The sequence below is a fragment of the Medicago sativa genome, chromosome 4 (assembly GCF_051527215.1).
Source record: "Medicago sativa cultivar Bolivia chromosome 4, Bolivia_mono, whole genome shotgun sequence".
Taxonomy (NCBI): domain Eukaryota; kingdom Viridiplantae; phylum Streptophyta; class Magnoliopsida; order Fabales; family Fabaceae; genus Medicago; species Medicago sativa.
In genome coordinates, this window is record NC_140752.1 from 22,313,972 (window position 1) to 22,326,840 (window position 12,869).

Here is a 12,869-nt window from a genome sequence, read left to right on the forward strand (position 1 = left end):
CCTAGCCTTATCAAATCGAAGCATGTAATAGTTCCAAGGAAATCTAACAAGCATATCTATGACTTCCATGGTTTATATTAGAATTTTCAAAAACGGCCAACATGGGGGTAATTTCCTTGTTAATTTTCGGATTTTACTCGTTTTGGACCCTTTTCTTTCACTAAAAAAGGCATAAACTGGCCTAGCCTTATCGAATCGAAGCATGTAATAGTTCCTAGGAAATCTAATGAGCATATCTACGACTTCCGTGGTTGATTTTAGAAATTTCAAAAACGGCCAAAATGGTGGTAATTTCCTTGTTAATTTACGGATTTTACTCGATTTTGATCCTTTTTCGTTCACTAAAAAGGGCATAAAGTGGCCTAGCCTTATCGAATCGAAGCATGTAATAGTTCCTAGGAAATCTAATGAGCATATCTACGACTTCCATGGTTGATTTTAGAAATTTCAAAAACGGCCAAAATGGTGGTAAAGTGAATTTCCTTGTTAATTTACGGATTTTACTCGTTTTTGACCCTTTTTCTTTCACTAAATAGGGCATAAAGTGGCCTAGCCTTATCAAATCGAAGCATGTAATTGTTCTAAGGAAATCTAACAAGCATATCTATGACTTCCATGGTTTATATTAGAATTTTCAAAAACGGCCAACATGGGGGTAATTTCCTTGTTAATTTACGGATTTTACTTGTTTTTGACCCTTTTTCTTTCACTAAAAAAGGCATAAAGTGGCCTAGCCTTATCGAATCGAAGCATGTAATAGTTCCTAGGAAATCTAATGAGCATATCTACGACTTCCATGGTTGAATTTAGAAATTTCAAAAACGGCCAAAATGGTGGTAAAGTGAATGTCCTTGTTAATTTATGGATTTTATTAGTTTTTGACCCTTTTTCTTTCACTAAAAAGAGCATAAAGTGGCCTAGCCTTATCAAATCGAAGCATGTAATAGTTCCAAGGAAATCTAACAAGCATATCTACGACTTCCATGGTTGATTTTAGAAATTTCAAAAACGGCCAAAATGGTGGTAATTTCCTTGTTATTTACGGATTTTACTCGATTTTGATCCTTTTTCGTTCACTAAAAAGGGCATAAAGTGGCCTAGCCTTATCGAATCGAAGCATGTAATAGTTCCTAGGAAATCTAATGAGCATATCTACGACTTCCATGGTTGATTTTAGAAATTTCAAAAACGGCCAAAATGGTGGTAAAGTGAATTTCCTTGTTAATTTACGGATTTTACTCGTTTTTGACCCTTTTTCTTTCACTAAAAAGGGCATAAAGTGGCCTAGCCATATCAAATCGAAGCATGTAATTGTTCTAAGGAAATCTAACAAGCATATCTACGACTTCCATGGTTTATATTAGAATTTTCAAAAACGGCCAACATGGGGGTAATTTCCTTGTTAATTTACGGATTTTACTCGATTTTGATCCTTTTTCTTTCACTAAAAAGGGCATAAACTGGCCTAGCCTTATCGAATCGAAGCATGTAATAGTTCATAGGAAATCTAATGACCATATCTACGACTTCCGTGGTTGATTTTAGAAATTTCAAAAAAGGCCAAAATGGTAGTAAAGTGAATTTCCTTGTTAATTTACGGATTTTACTCGTTTTTGACCCTTTTCTTTCACTAAAAATGGCATAAAGTGGCCTAGCCTTATCGAATCGAAGCATGTAATAGTTCCTAGGAAATCTAATGAGCATATCTATGACTTCCATGGTTGATTTTAGAAATTTCAAAAACGGCCAAAATGGTGGTAAAGTGAATTTCCTTGTTAATTTATGGATTTTATTCGTTTTTGACCCTTTTTCTTTCACTAAAAAGAGCATAAAGTGGCCTAGCCTTATCAAATCGAAGCATGTAATAGTTCCAAGGAAATCTAACAAGCATATCTACGACTTCCGTGGTTGATTTTAGAAATTTCAAAAACGGCCAAAATGGTGGTAATTTCCTTGTTATTTACGGATTTTACTCGATTTTGATCCTTTTTCGTTCACTAAAAAGGGCATAAAGTGGCCTAGCCTTATCGAATCGAAGCATGTAATAGTTCCTAGGAAATCAAATGAGCATATCTACGACTTCCATGGTTGATTTTAGAAATTTCAAAAACGGCCAAAATGGTGGTAAAGTGAATTTCCTTGTTAATTTATGGATTTTATTCGTTTTTGACCCTTTTTCTTTCACTAAAAAGAGCATAAAGTGGCCTAGCCTTATCAAATCGAAGCATGTAATAGTTCCAAGGAAATCTAACAAGCATATCTATGACTTCCATGGTTTATATTAGAATTTTCAAAAACGGCCAACATGGGGGTAATTTCCTTGTTAATTTACGGATTTTACTCGTTTTTGACCCTTTTCTTTCACTAAAAAAGGCATAAAGTGGCCTAGCCTTATCGAATCGAAGCATGTAATAGTTCCTAGGAAATCTAATGAGCATATCTACGACTTCCATGGTTGATTTTAGAAATTTCAAAAACGGCCAAAATGGTGGTAATTTCCTTGTTAATTTACGGATTTTACTCGATTTTGATCCTTTTTCGTTCAATAAAAAGGGCATAAAGTGGCCTAGCCTTATCGAATCGAAGCATGTAATAGTTCCTAGGAAATCTAATGAGCATATCTACGACTTCCATGGTTGATTTTAGAAATTTCAAAAATGGCCAAAATGGTGGTAAAGTGAATTTCCTTGTTAATTTACGGATTTTACTCGTTTTTGACCCTTTTTCTTTCACTAAAAAGGTCATAAAGTGGCCTAGCCTTATCAAATCGAAGCATGTAATAGTTCCTAAGAAATCTAACAAGCATATCTACGACTTCCATGGTTTATATTAGAATTTTCGAAAACGGCCAACATGGGGGTAATTTCCTTGTTAATTTACGGATTTTACTCGTTTTTGACCCTTTTTCTTTCACTAAAAAAGGCATAAAGTGGCCTAGCCTTAACGAATCGAAGCATGTAATAGTTCCTAGGAAATCTAACGAGCATATCTATGACTTCCATGGGTTATATTAGAATTTTCAAAAACGGCCCACATGGGGGTAATTTCCTTGTTAATTTACGGATTTTACTCGATTTTGATCCTTTTTCTTTCACTAAAAAGGACATAAAGTGGCCTAGCCTTATCGAATCGAAGCATGTAATAGTTCCTAGGAAATCTAATGAGCATATCTACGACTTCCATGGTTGATTTTAGAAATTTCAAAAACGGCCAAAATGGTGGTGAAGTGAATTTCCTTGTTAATTTACGGATTTTACTCGATTTTGATCCTTTTTCTTTCACTAAAAGGGGCATAAAGTGGCCTAGCCTTATGAAATCGAAGCATGTAATACTTCCTAGGAAATCTAACAAGCATATCTACGACTTCCATGGTTTATATTAGAATTTTCAAAAACGGCCAACATGGGGGTAATTTCCTTGTTAATTTACGGATTTTACTCGATTTTGATCCTTTTTCTTTCACTAAAAAGGGCATAAACTGGCCTAGCCTTATCGAATCGAAGCATGTAATAGTTCCTAGGAAATCTAATGACCATATCTACGACTTCCGTGGTTGATTTTAGAAATTTCAAAAACGGCCAAAATGGTGGTGAAGTGAATTTCCTTGTTAATTTACGGATTTTACTCGATTTTGATCCTTTTTCTTTCACTAAAAGGGGCATAAAGTGGCCTAGCCTTATGAAATTGAAGCATGTAATACTTCCTAGGAAATCTAACAAGCATATCTACGACTTCCATGGTTTATATTAGAATTTTCAAAAACGGCCAACATGGGGGTAATTTCCTTGTTAATTTACGGATTTTACTCGTTTTGACCCTTTTCTTTCACTAAAAAAGGCATAAAGTGGCCTAGCCTTATCGAATCGAAGCATGTAATAGTTCCTAGGAAATCTAATGAGCATATCTACGACTTCCATGGTTGATTTTAGAAATTTCAAAAACGGCCAAAATGGTGGTAATTTCCTTGTTAATTTACGGATTTTACTCGATTTTGATCCTTTTTCGTTCAATAAAAAGGGCATAAAGTGGCCTAGCCTTATCGAATCGAAGCATGTAATAGTTCCTAGGAAATCTAATGAGCATATCTACGACTTCCATGGTTGATTTTAGAAATTTCAAAAATGGCCAAAATGGTGGTAAAGTGAATTTCCTTGTTAATTTACGGATTTTACTCGTTTTTGACCCTTTTTCTTTCACTAAAAAGGGCATAAAGTGGCCTAGCCTTATCAAATCGAAGCATGTAATAGTTCCTAAGAAATCTAACAAGCATATCTACGACTTCCATGGTTTATATTAGAATTTTCGAAAACGGCCAACATGGGGGTAATTTCCTTGTTAATTTACGGATTTTACTCGTTTTTGACCCTTTTTCTTTCACTAAAAAAGGCATAAAGTGGCCTAGCCTTAACGAATCGAAGCATGTAATAGTTCCTAGGAAATCTAACGAGCATATCTATGACTTCCATGGGTTATATTAGAATTTTCAAAAACGGCCCACATGGGGGTAATTTCCTTGTTAATTTACGGATTTTACTCGATTTTGATCCTTTTTCTTTCACTAAAAAGGACATAAAGTGGCCTAGCCTTATCGAATCGAAGCATGTAATAGTTCCTAGGAAATCTAATGAGCATATCTACGACTTCCATGGTTGATTTTAGAAATTTCAAAAACGGCCAAAATGGTGGTGAAGTGAATTTCCTTGTTAATTTACGGATTTTACTCGATTTTGATCCTTTTTCTTTCACTAAAAGGGGCATAAAGTGGCCTAGCCTTATGAAATCGAAGCATGTAATACTTCCTAGGAAATCTAACAAGCATATCTACGACTTCCATGGTTTATATTAGAATTTTCAAAAACGGCCAACATGGGGGTAATTTCCTTGTTAATTTACGGATTTTACTCGATTTTGATCCTTTTTCTTTCACTAAAAAGGGCATAAACTGGCCTAGCCTTATCGAATCGAAGCATGTAATAGTTCCTAGGAAATCTAATGACCATATCTACGACTTCCGTGGTTGATTTTAGAAATTTCAAAAACGGCCAAAATGGTGGTAAAGTGAATTTCCTTGTTAATTTACGAATTTTACTCGTTTTTGACCCTTTTTCTTTCACTAAAAAGGGCATAAAGTGGTCTAGCCTTATCAAATCGAAGCATGTAATAGTTCCTAGAAAATCTAACAAGCATATCTACGACTTCCATGGTTTATATTAGAATTTTCAAAAACGGCCAACATGGGGGTAATTTCCTTGTTAATTTACGGATTTTACTCGTTTTTGACCCTTTTTCTTTCACTAAAAAAGGCATAAAGTGGCCTAGCCTTATCGAATCGAAGCATGTAATAGTTCCTAGGAAATCTAATGAGCATATCTACGACTTCCATGGTTGATTTTATAAATTTCAAAAACGGCCAAAATGGTGGTAAAGTGAATTTCCTTGTTAATTTATGGATTTTATTCGTTTTTGACCCTTTTCTTTCACTAAAAAAGGCATAAAGTGGCCTAGCCTTATCGAATCGAAGCATGTAATAGTTCCTAGGAAATCTAATGAGCATATCTACGACTTCCATGGTTGATTTTAGAAATTTCAAAAACGGCCAAAATGGTGGTAATTTCCTTGTTAATTTACGGATTTTACTCGATTTTGATCCTTTTTCGTTCAATAAAAAGGGCATAAAGTGGCCTAGCCTTATCGAATCGAAGCATGTAATAGTTCCTAGGAAATCTAATGAGCATATCTACGACTTCCATGGTTGATTTTAGAAATTTCAAAAATGGCCAAAATGGTGGTAAAGTGAATTTCCTTGTTAATTTACGGATTTTACTCGTTTTTGACCCTTTTTCTTTCACTAAAAAGGGCATAAAGTGGCCTAGCCTTATCAAATCGAAGCATGTAATAGTTCCTAAGAAATCTAACAAGCATATCTACGACTTCCATGGTTTATATTAGAATTTTCGAAAACGGCCAACATGGGGGTAATTTCCTTGTTAATTTACGGATTTTACTCGTTTTTGACCCTTTTTCTTTCACTAAAAAAGGCATAAAGTGGCCTAGCCTTAACGAATCGAAGCATGTAATAGTTCCTAGGAAATCTAACGAGCATATCTATGACTTCCATGGGTTATATTAGAATTTTCAAAAACGGCCCACATGGGGGTAATTTCCTTGTTAATTTACGGATTTTACTCGATTTTGATCCTTTTTCTTTCACTAAAAAGGACATAAAGTGGCCTAGCCTTATCGAATCGAAGCATGTAATAGTTCCTAGGAAATCTAATGAGCATATCTACGACTTCCATGGTTGATTTTAGAAATTTCAAAAACGGCCAAAATGGTGGTGAAGTGAATTTCCTTGTTAATTTACGGATTTTACTCGATTTTGATCCTTTTTCTTTCACTAAAAGGGGCATAAAGTGGCCTAGCCTTATGAAATCGAAGCATGTAATACTTCCTAGGAAATCTAACAAGCATATCTACGACTTCCATGGTTTATATTAGAATTTTCAAAAACGGCCAACATGGGGGTAATTTCCTTGTTAATTTACGGATTTTACTCGATTTTGATCCTTTTTCTTTCACTAAAAAGGACATAAACTGGCCTAGCCTTATCGAATCGAAGCATGTAATAGTTCCTAGGAAATCTAATGACCATATCTACGACTTCCGTGGTTGATTTTAGAAATTTCAAAAACGGCCAAAATGGTGGTAAAGTGAATTTCCTTGTTAATTTACGAATTTTACTCGTTTTTGACCCTTTTTCTTTCACTAAAAAGGGCATAAAGTGGTCTAGCCTTATCAAATCGAAGCATGTAATAGTTCCTAGAAAATCTAACAAGCATATCTACGACTTCCATGGTTTATATTAGAATTTTCAAAAACGGCCAACATGGGGGTAATTTCCTTGTTAATTTACGGATTTTACTCGTTTTTGACCCTTTTTCTTTCACTAAAAAAGGCATAAAGTGGCCTAGCCTTATCGAATCGAAGCATGTAATAGTTCCTAGGAAATCTAATGAGCATATCTACGATTTCCATGGTTGATTTTATAAATTTCAAAAACGGCCAAAATGGTGGTAAAGTGAATTTCCTTGTTAATTTATGGATTTTATTCGTTTTTGACCCTTTTTCTTTCACTAAAAAGAGCATAAAGTGGCCTAGCCTTATCAAATCGAAGCATGTAATAGTTCCAAGGAAATCTAACAAGCATATCTATGACTTCCATGGTTTATATTAGAATTTTCAAAAACGGCCAACATGGGGGTAATTTCCTTGTTAATTTACGGATTTTACTCGTTTTTGACCCTTTTCTTTCACTAAAAAAGGCATAAAGTGGCCTAGCCTTATCGAATCGAAGCATGTAATAGTTCCTAGGAAATCTAATGAGCATATCTACGACTTCCATGGTTGATTTTAGAAATTTCAAAAACGGCCAAAATGGTGGTAATTTCCTTGTTAATTTACGGATTATACTCGATTTTGATCCTTTTTCGTTCAATAAAAAGGGCATAAAGTGGCCTAGCCTTATCGAATCGAAGCATGTAATAGTTCCTAGGAAATCTAATGAGCATATCTACGACTTCCATGGTTGATTTTAGAAATTTCAAAAATGGCCAAAATGGTGGTAAAGTGAATTTCCTTGTTAATTTACGGATTTTACTCGTTTTTGACCCTTTTTCTTTCACTAAAAAGGGCATAAAGTGGCCTAGCCTTATCAAATCGAAGCATGTAATAGTTCCTAGGAAATCTAACGAGCATATCTATGACTTCCATGGGTTATATTAGAATTTTCAAAAACGGCCCACATGGGGGTAATTTCCTTGTTAATTTACGGATTTTACTCGTTTTTGACCCTTTTTCTTTCACTAAAAAGGGCATAAAGTGGCCTAGCCATATCAAATCGAAGCATGTAATAGTTCCAAGGAAATCTAACGAGCATATCTATGACTTCCATGGGTTGTATTAGAATTTTCAAAAACGGCCCACATGGGGGTAATTTCCTTGTTAATTTACGGATTTTACTCGTTTTTGACCTTTTTCTTTCACTAAAAAAGGCATAAAGTGGCCTAGCCTTATTGAATCGAAGCATGTAATAGTTCCTAGGAAATCTAATGAGCATATCTATGACTTCCATGGTTGATTTTAGAAATTTCAAAAACAGCCAAAATGGTGGTAAAGTGAATTTCCTTGTTAATTTTCGGATTTTACTCGTTTTTGACCCTTTTTCTTTCACTAAAAAGGGCATAAAGTGGCCTAGCCATATCAAATCTAAGCAAGTAATAGTTCTATGGAAATCAAACAAGCATATCTACGACTTCCATGGTTTATATTAGAATTTTCAAAAACGGCCAACATGGGGGTAATTTCCTTGTTCATTTACGGATTTTACTCGATTTTGATCCTTTTTCTTTCACTAAAAAGGGCATAAAGTGGCCTAGCCTTATCGAATCGAAGCATGTAATAGTTCCTAGGAAATCTAATGAGCATATCTACGAGTTCCGTGGTTGATTTTAGAAATTTCAAAAACGGCCAAAATGGTGGTAAAGTGAATTTCCTTGTTAATTTACGGATTTTACTTGTTTTTGACCCTTTTTCTCTCACTAAAAAGGGCATAAAGTGGCCTAGCCTTATCAAATCGAAGCATGTAATAGTTCCTAGAAAATCTAACAAGCATATCTACAACTTCCATGGTTTATATTAGAATTTTCAAAAACGGCCAACATGGGCGTAATTTCCTTGTTAATTTACGGATTTTACTCGATTTTGATCCTTTTTCTTTCACTAAAAAGGGCATAAAGTGGCCTAGCCTTATCGAATCGAAGCATGTAATAGTTCCTAGGAAATCTAATGAGCATATCTACGACTTCCGTGGTTGATTTTAGAAATTTCAAAAACGGCCAAAATGGTGGTAAAGTGAATTTCCTTGTTAATTTAAGGATTTTACTTGTTTTTGACCCTTTTTCTTTCACTAAAAAGAGCATAAAGTGACCTAGCCTTATCAAATCGAAGCATGTAATAGTTCCTAGAAAATCTAACAAGCATATCTACGACTTCCATGGTTTATATTAGAATTTTCAAAAACGGCCAACATGGGTGTAATTTCCTTGTTAATTTACGGATTTTACTCGATTTTGATCCTTTTTCTTTCACTAAAAAGGGCATAAAGTGGCCTAACCTTATCGAATCGAAGCATGTAATAGTTCCTAGGAAATCTAATGACCATATCTACGACTTCCGTGGTTGATTTTAGAAATTTCAAAAACGGCCAAAATGGTGGTAAAGTGAATTTCCTTGTTAATTTACGGATTTTACTTGTTTTTGACCCTTTTTCTTTCACTAAAAAGGGCATAAAGTGGCCTAGCCTTATCAAATCGAAGCATGTCATAGTTCCTAGAAAATCTAACAAGCATATCTACGACTTCCATGGTTTATATTAGAATTTTCAAAAACGGCCAACATGGGGGTAATTTCCTTGTTAATTTACGGATTTTAGTCGTTTTTGACCCTTTTTCTTTCACTAAAAAAGGCATAAAGTGGCCTAGCCTTATCGAATCGAAGCATGTAATAGTTCCTAGGAAATCTAATGAGCATATCTACGACTTCCATGGTTGATTTTAGAAATTTCAAAAACGGCAAAAATGGTGGTAAAGTGAATTTCCTTGTTAATTTATGGATTTTATTCGTTTTTGACCCTTTTTCTTTCACTAAAAAGAGCATAAAGTGGCCTAGCCTTATCAAATCGAAGCATGTAATAGTTCCATGGAAATGTAACAAGCATATCAATGACTTCCATGGTTTATATTAGAATTTTCAAAAACGGCCAACATGGGGGTAATTTCCTTGTTAATTTACGGATTTTACTCGTTTTTGACCCTTTTCTTTCACTAAAAAAGGCATAAAGTGGCCTAGCCTTATCGAATCGAAGCATGTAATAGTTCCTAGGAAATCTAATGAGCATATCTTCGACTTCCATGGTTGATTTTAGAAATTTCAAAAACGGCTAAAATGGTGGTAATTTCCTTGTTAATTTATGGATTTTACTCGATTTTGATCCTTTTTCGTTCACTAAAATGGGCATAAAGTGGCATAGCCTTATCGAATCGAAGCATGTAATAGTTCCTAGGAAATCTAATGAGCATATCTACGACTTCCATGGTTGATTTTAGAAATTTCAAAAAACGGCCAAAATGGTGGTAAAGTGAATTTCCTTGTTAATTTTCGGATTTTACTCGTTTTTGACCCTTTTTCTTTCACTAAAAAGGGCATAAAGTGGCCTAGCCTTATCAAATCTAAGCAAGTAATAGTTCTATGGAAATCAAACAAGCATATCTACGACTTCCATGGTTTATATTAGAATTTTCAAAAACGGCCAACATGGGGGTAATTTCCTTGTTCATTTACGGATTTTACTCGATTTTGATCCTTTTTCTTTCACTAAAAAGGGCATAAAGTGGCCTAGCCTTATCGAATCGAAGCATGTAATAGTTCCTAGGAAATCTAATGAGCATATCTACGACTTCCGTGGTTGATTTTAGAAATTTCAAAAACGGCCAAAATGGTGGTAAAGTGAATTTCCTTGTTAATTTTCGGATTTTACTCGTTTTTGACCCTTTTTCTTTCACTAAAAAGGGCATAAAGTGGCCTAGCCTTATCAAATCTAAGAAAGTAATAGTTCTATGGAAATCAAACAAGCATATCTACGACTTCCATGGTTTATATTAGAATTTTCAAAAACGGCCAACATGGGGGTAATTTCCTTGTTCATTTACGGATTTTACTCGATTTTGATCCTTTTTCTTTCACTAAAAAGGGCATAAAGTGGCCTAGCCTTATCGAATCGAAGCATGTAATAGTTCCTAGGAAATCTAATGAGCATATCTACGACTTCCGTGGTTGATTTTAGAAATTTCAAAAACGGCAAAAATGGTGGTAAAGTGAATTTCCTTGTTAATTTACGGATTTTACTTGTTTTTGACCCTTTTTCTTTCACTAAAAAGGGCATAAAGTGGCCTAGCCTTATCAAATCGAAGCATGTAATAGTTCCTAGAAAATCTAACAAGCATATCTACAACTTCCATGGTTTATATTAGAATTTTCAAAAACGGCCAACATGGGCGTAATTTCCTTGTTAATTTACGGATTTTACTCGATTTTGATCCTTTTTCTTTCACTAAAAAGGGCATAAAGTGGCCTAGCCTTATCGAATCGAAGCATGTAATAGTTCCTAGGAAATCTAATGAGCATATCTACGACTTCCGTGGTTGATTTTAGAAATTTCAAAAACGGCCAAAATGGTGGTAAAGTGAATTTCCTTGTTAATTTAAGGATTTTACTTGTTTTTGACCCTTTTTCTTTCACTAAAAAGGGCATAAAGTGACCTAGCCTTATCAAATCGAAGCATGTAATAGTTCCTAGAAAATCTAACAAGCATATCTACGACTTCCATGGTTTATATTAGAATTTTCAAAAACGGCCAACATGGGTGTAATTTCCTTGTTAATTTACGGATTTTACTCGATTTTGATCCTTTTTCTTTCACTAAAAAGGGCATAAAGTGGCCTAACCTTATCGAATCGAAGCATGTAATAGTTCCTAGGAAATCTAATGACCATATCTACGACTTCCGTGGTTGATTTTAGAAATTTCAAAAACGGCCAAAATGGTGGTAAAGTGAATTTCCTTGTTAATTTACGGATTTTACTTGTTTTTGACCCTTTTTCTTTCACTAAAAAGGGCATAAAGTGGCCTAGCCTTATCAAATCGAAGCATGTCATAGTTCCTAGAAAATCTAACAAGCATATCTACGACTTCCATGGTTTATATTAGAATTTTCAAAAACGGCCAACATGGGGGTAATTTCCTTGTTAATTTACGGATTTTAGTCGTTTTTGACCCTTTTTCTTTCACTAAAAAAGGCATAAAGTGGCCTAGCCTTATCGAATCGAAGCATGTAATAGTTCCTAGGAAATCTAATGAGCATATCTACGACTTCCATGGTTGATTTTAGAAATTTCAAAAACGGCAAAAATGGTGGTAAAGTGAATTTCCTTGTTAATTTATGGATTTTATTCGTTTTTGACCCTTTTTCTTTCACTAAAAAGAGCATAAAGTGGCCTAGCCTTATCAAATCGAAGCATGTAATAGTTCCATGGAAATGTAACAAGCATATCTATGACTTCCATGGTTTATATTAGAATTTTCAAAAACGGCCAACATGGGGGTAATTTCCTTGTTAATTTACGGATTTTACTCGTTTTTGACCCTTTTCTTTCACTAAAAAAGGCATAAAGTGGCCTAGCCTTATCGAATCGAAGCATGTAATAGTTCCTAGGAAATCTAATGAGCATATCTTCGACTTCCATGGTTGATTTTAGAAATTTCAAAAACGGCTAAAATGGTGGTAATTTCCTTGTTAATTTATGGATTTTACTCGATTTTGATCCTTTTTCGTTCACTAAAATGGGCATAAAGTGGCATAGCCTTATCGAATCGAAGCATGTAATAGTTCCTAGGAAATCTAATGAGCATATCTACGACTTCCATGGTTGATTTTAGAAATTTCAAAAAACGGCCAAAATGGTGGTAAAGTGAATTTCCTTGTTAATTTTCGGATTTTACTCGTTTTTGACCCTTTTTCTTTCACTAAAAAGGGCATAAAGTGGCCTAGCCTTATCAAATCTAAGCAAGTAATAGTTCTATGGAAATCAAACAAGCATATCTACGACTTCCATGGTTTATATTAGAATTTTCAAAAACGGCCAACATGGGGGTAATTTCCTTGTTCATTTACGGATTTTACTCGATTTTGATCCTTTTTCTTTCACTAAAAAGGGCATAAAGTGGCCTAGCCTTATCGAATCGAAGCATGTAAT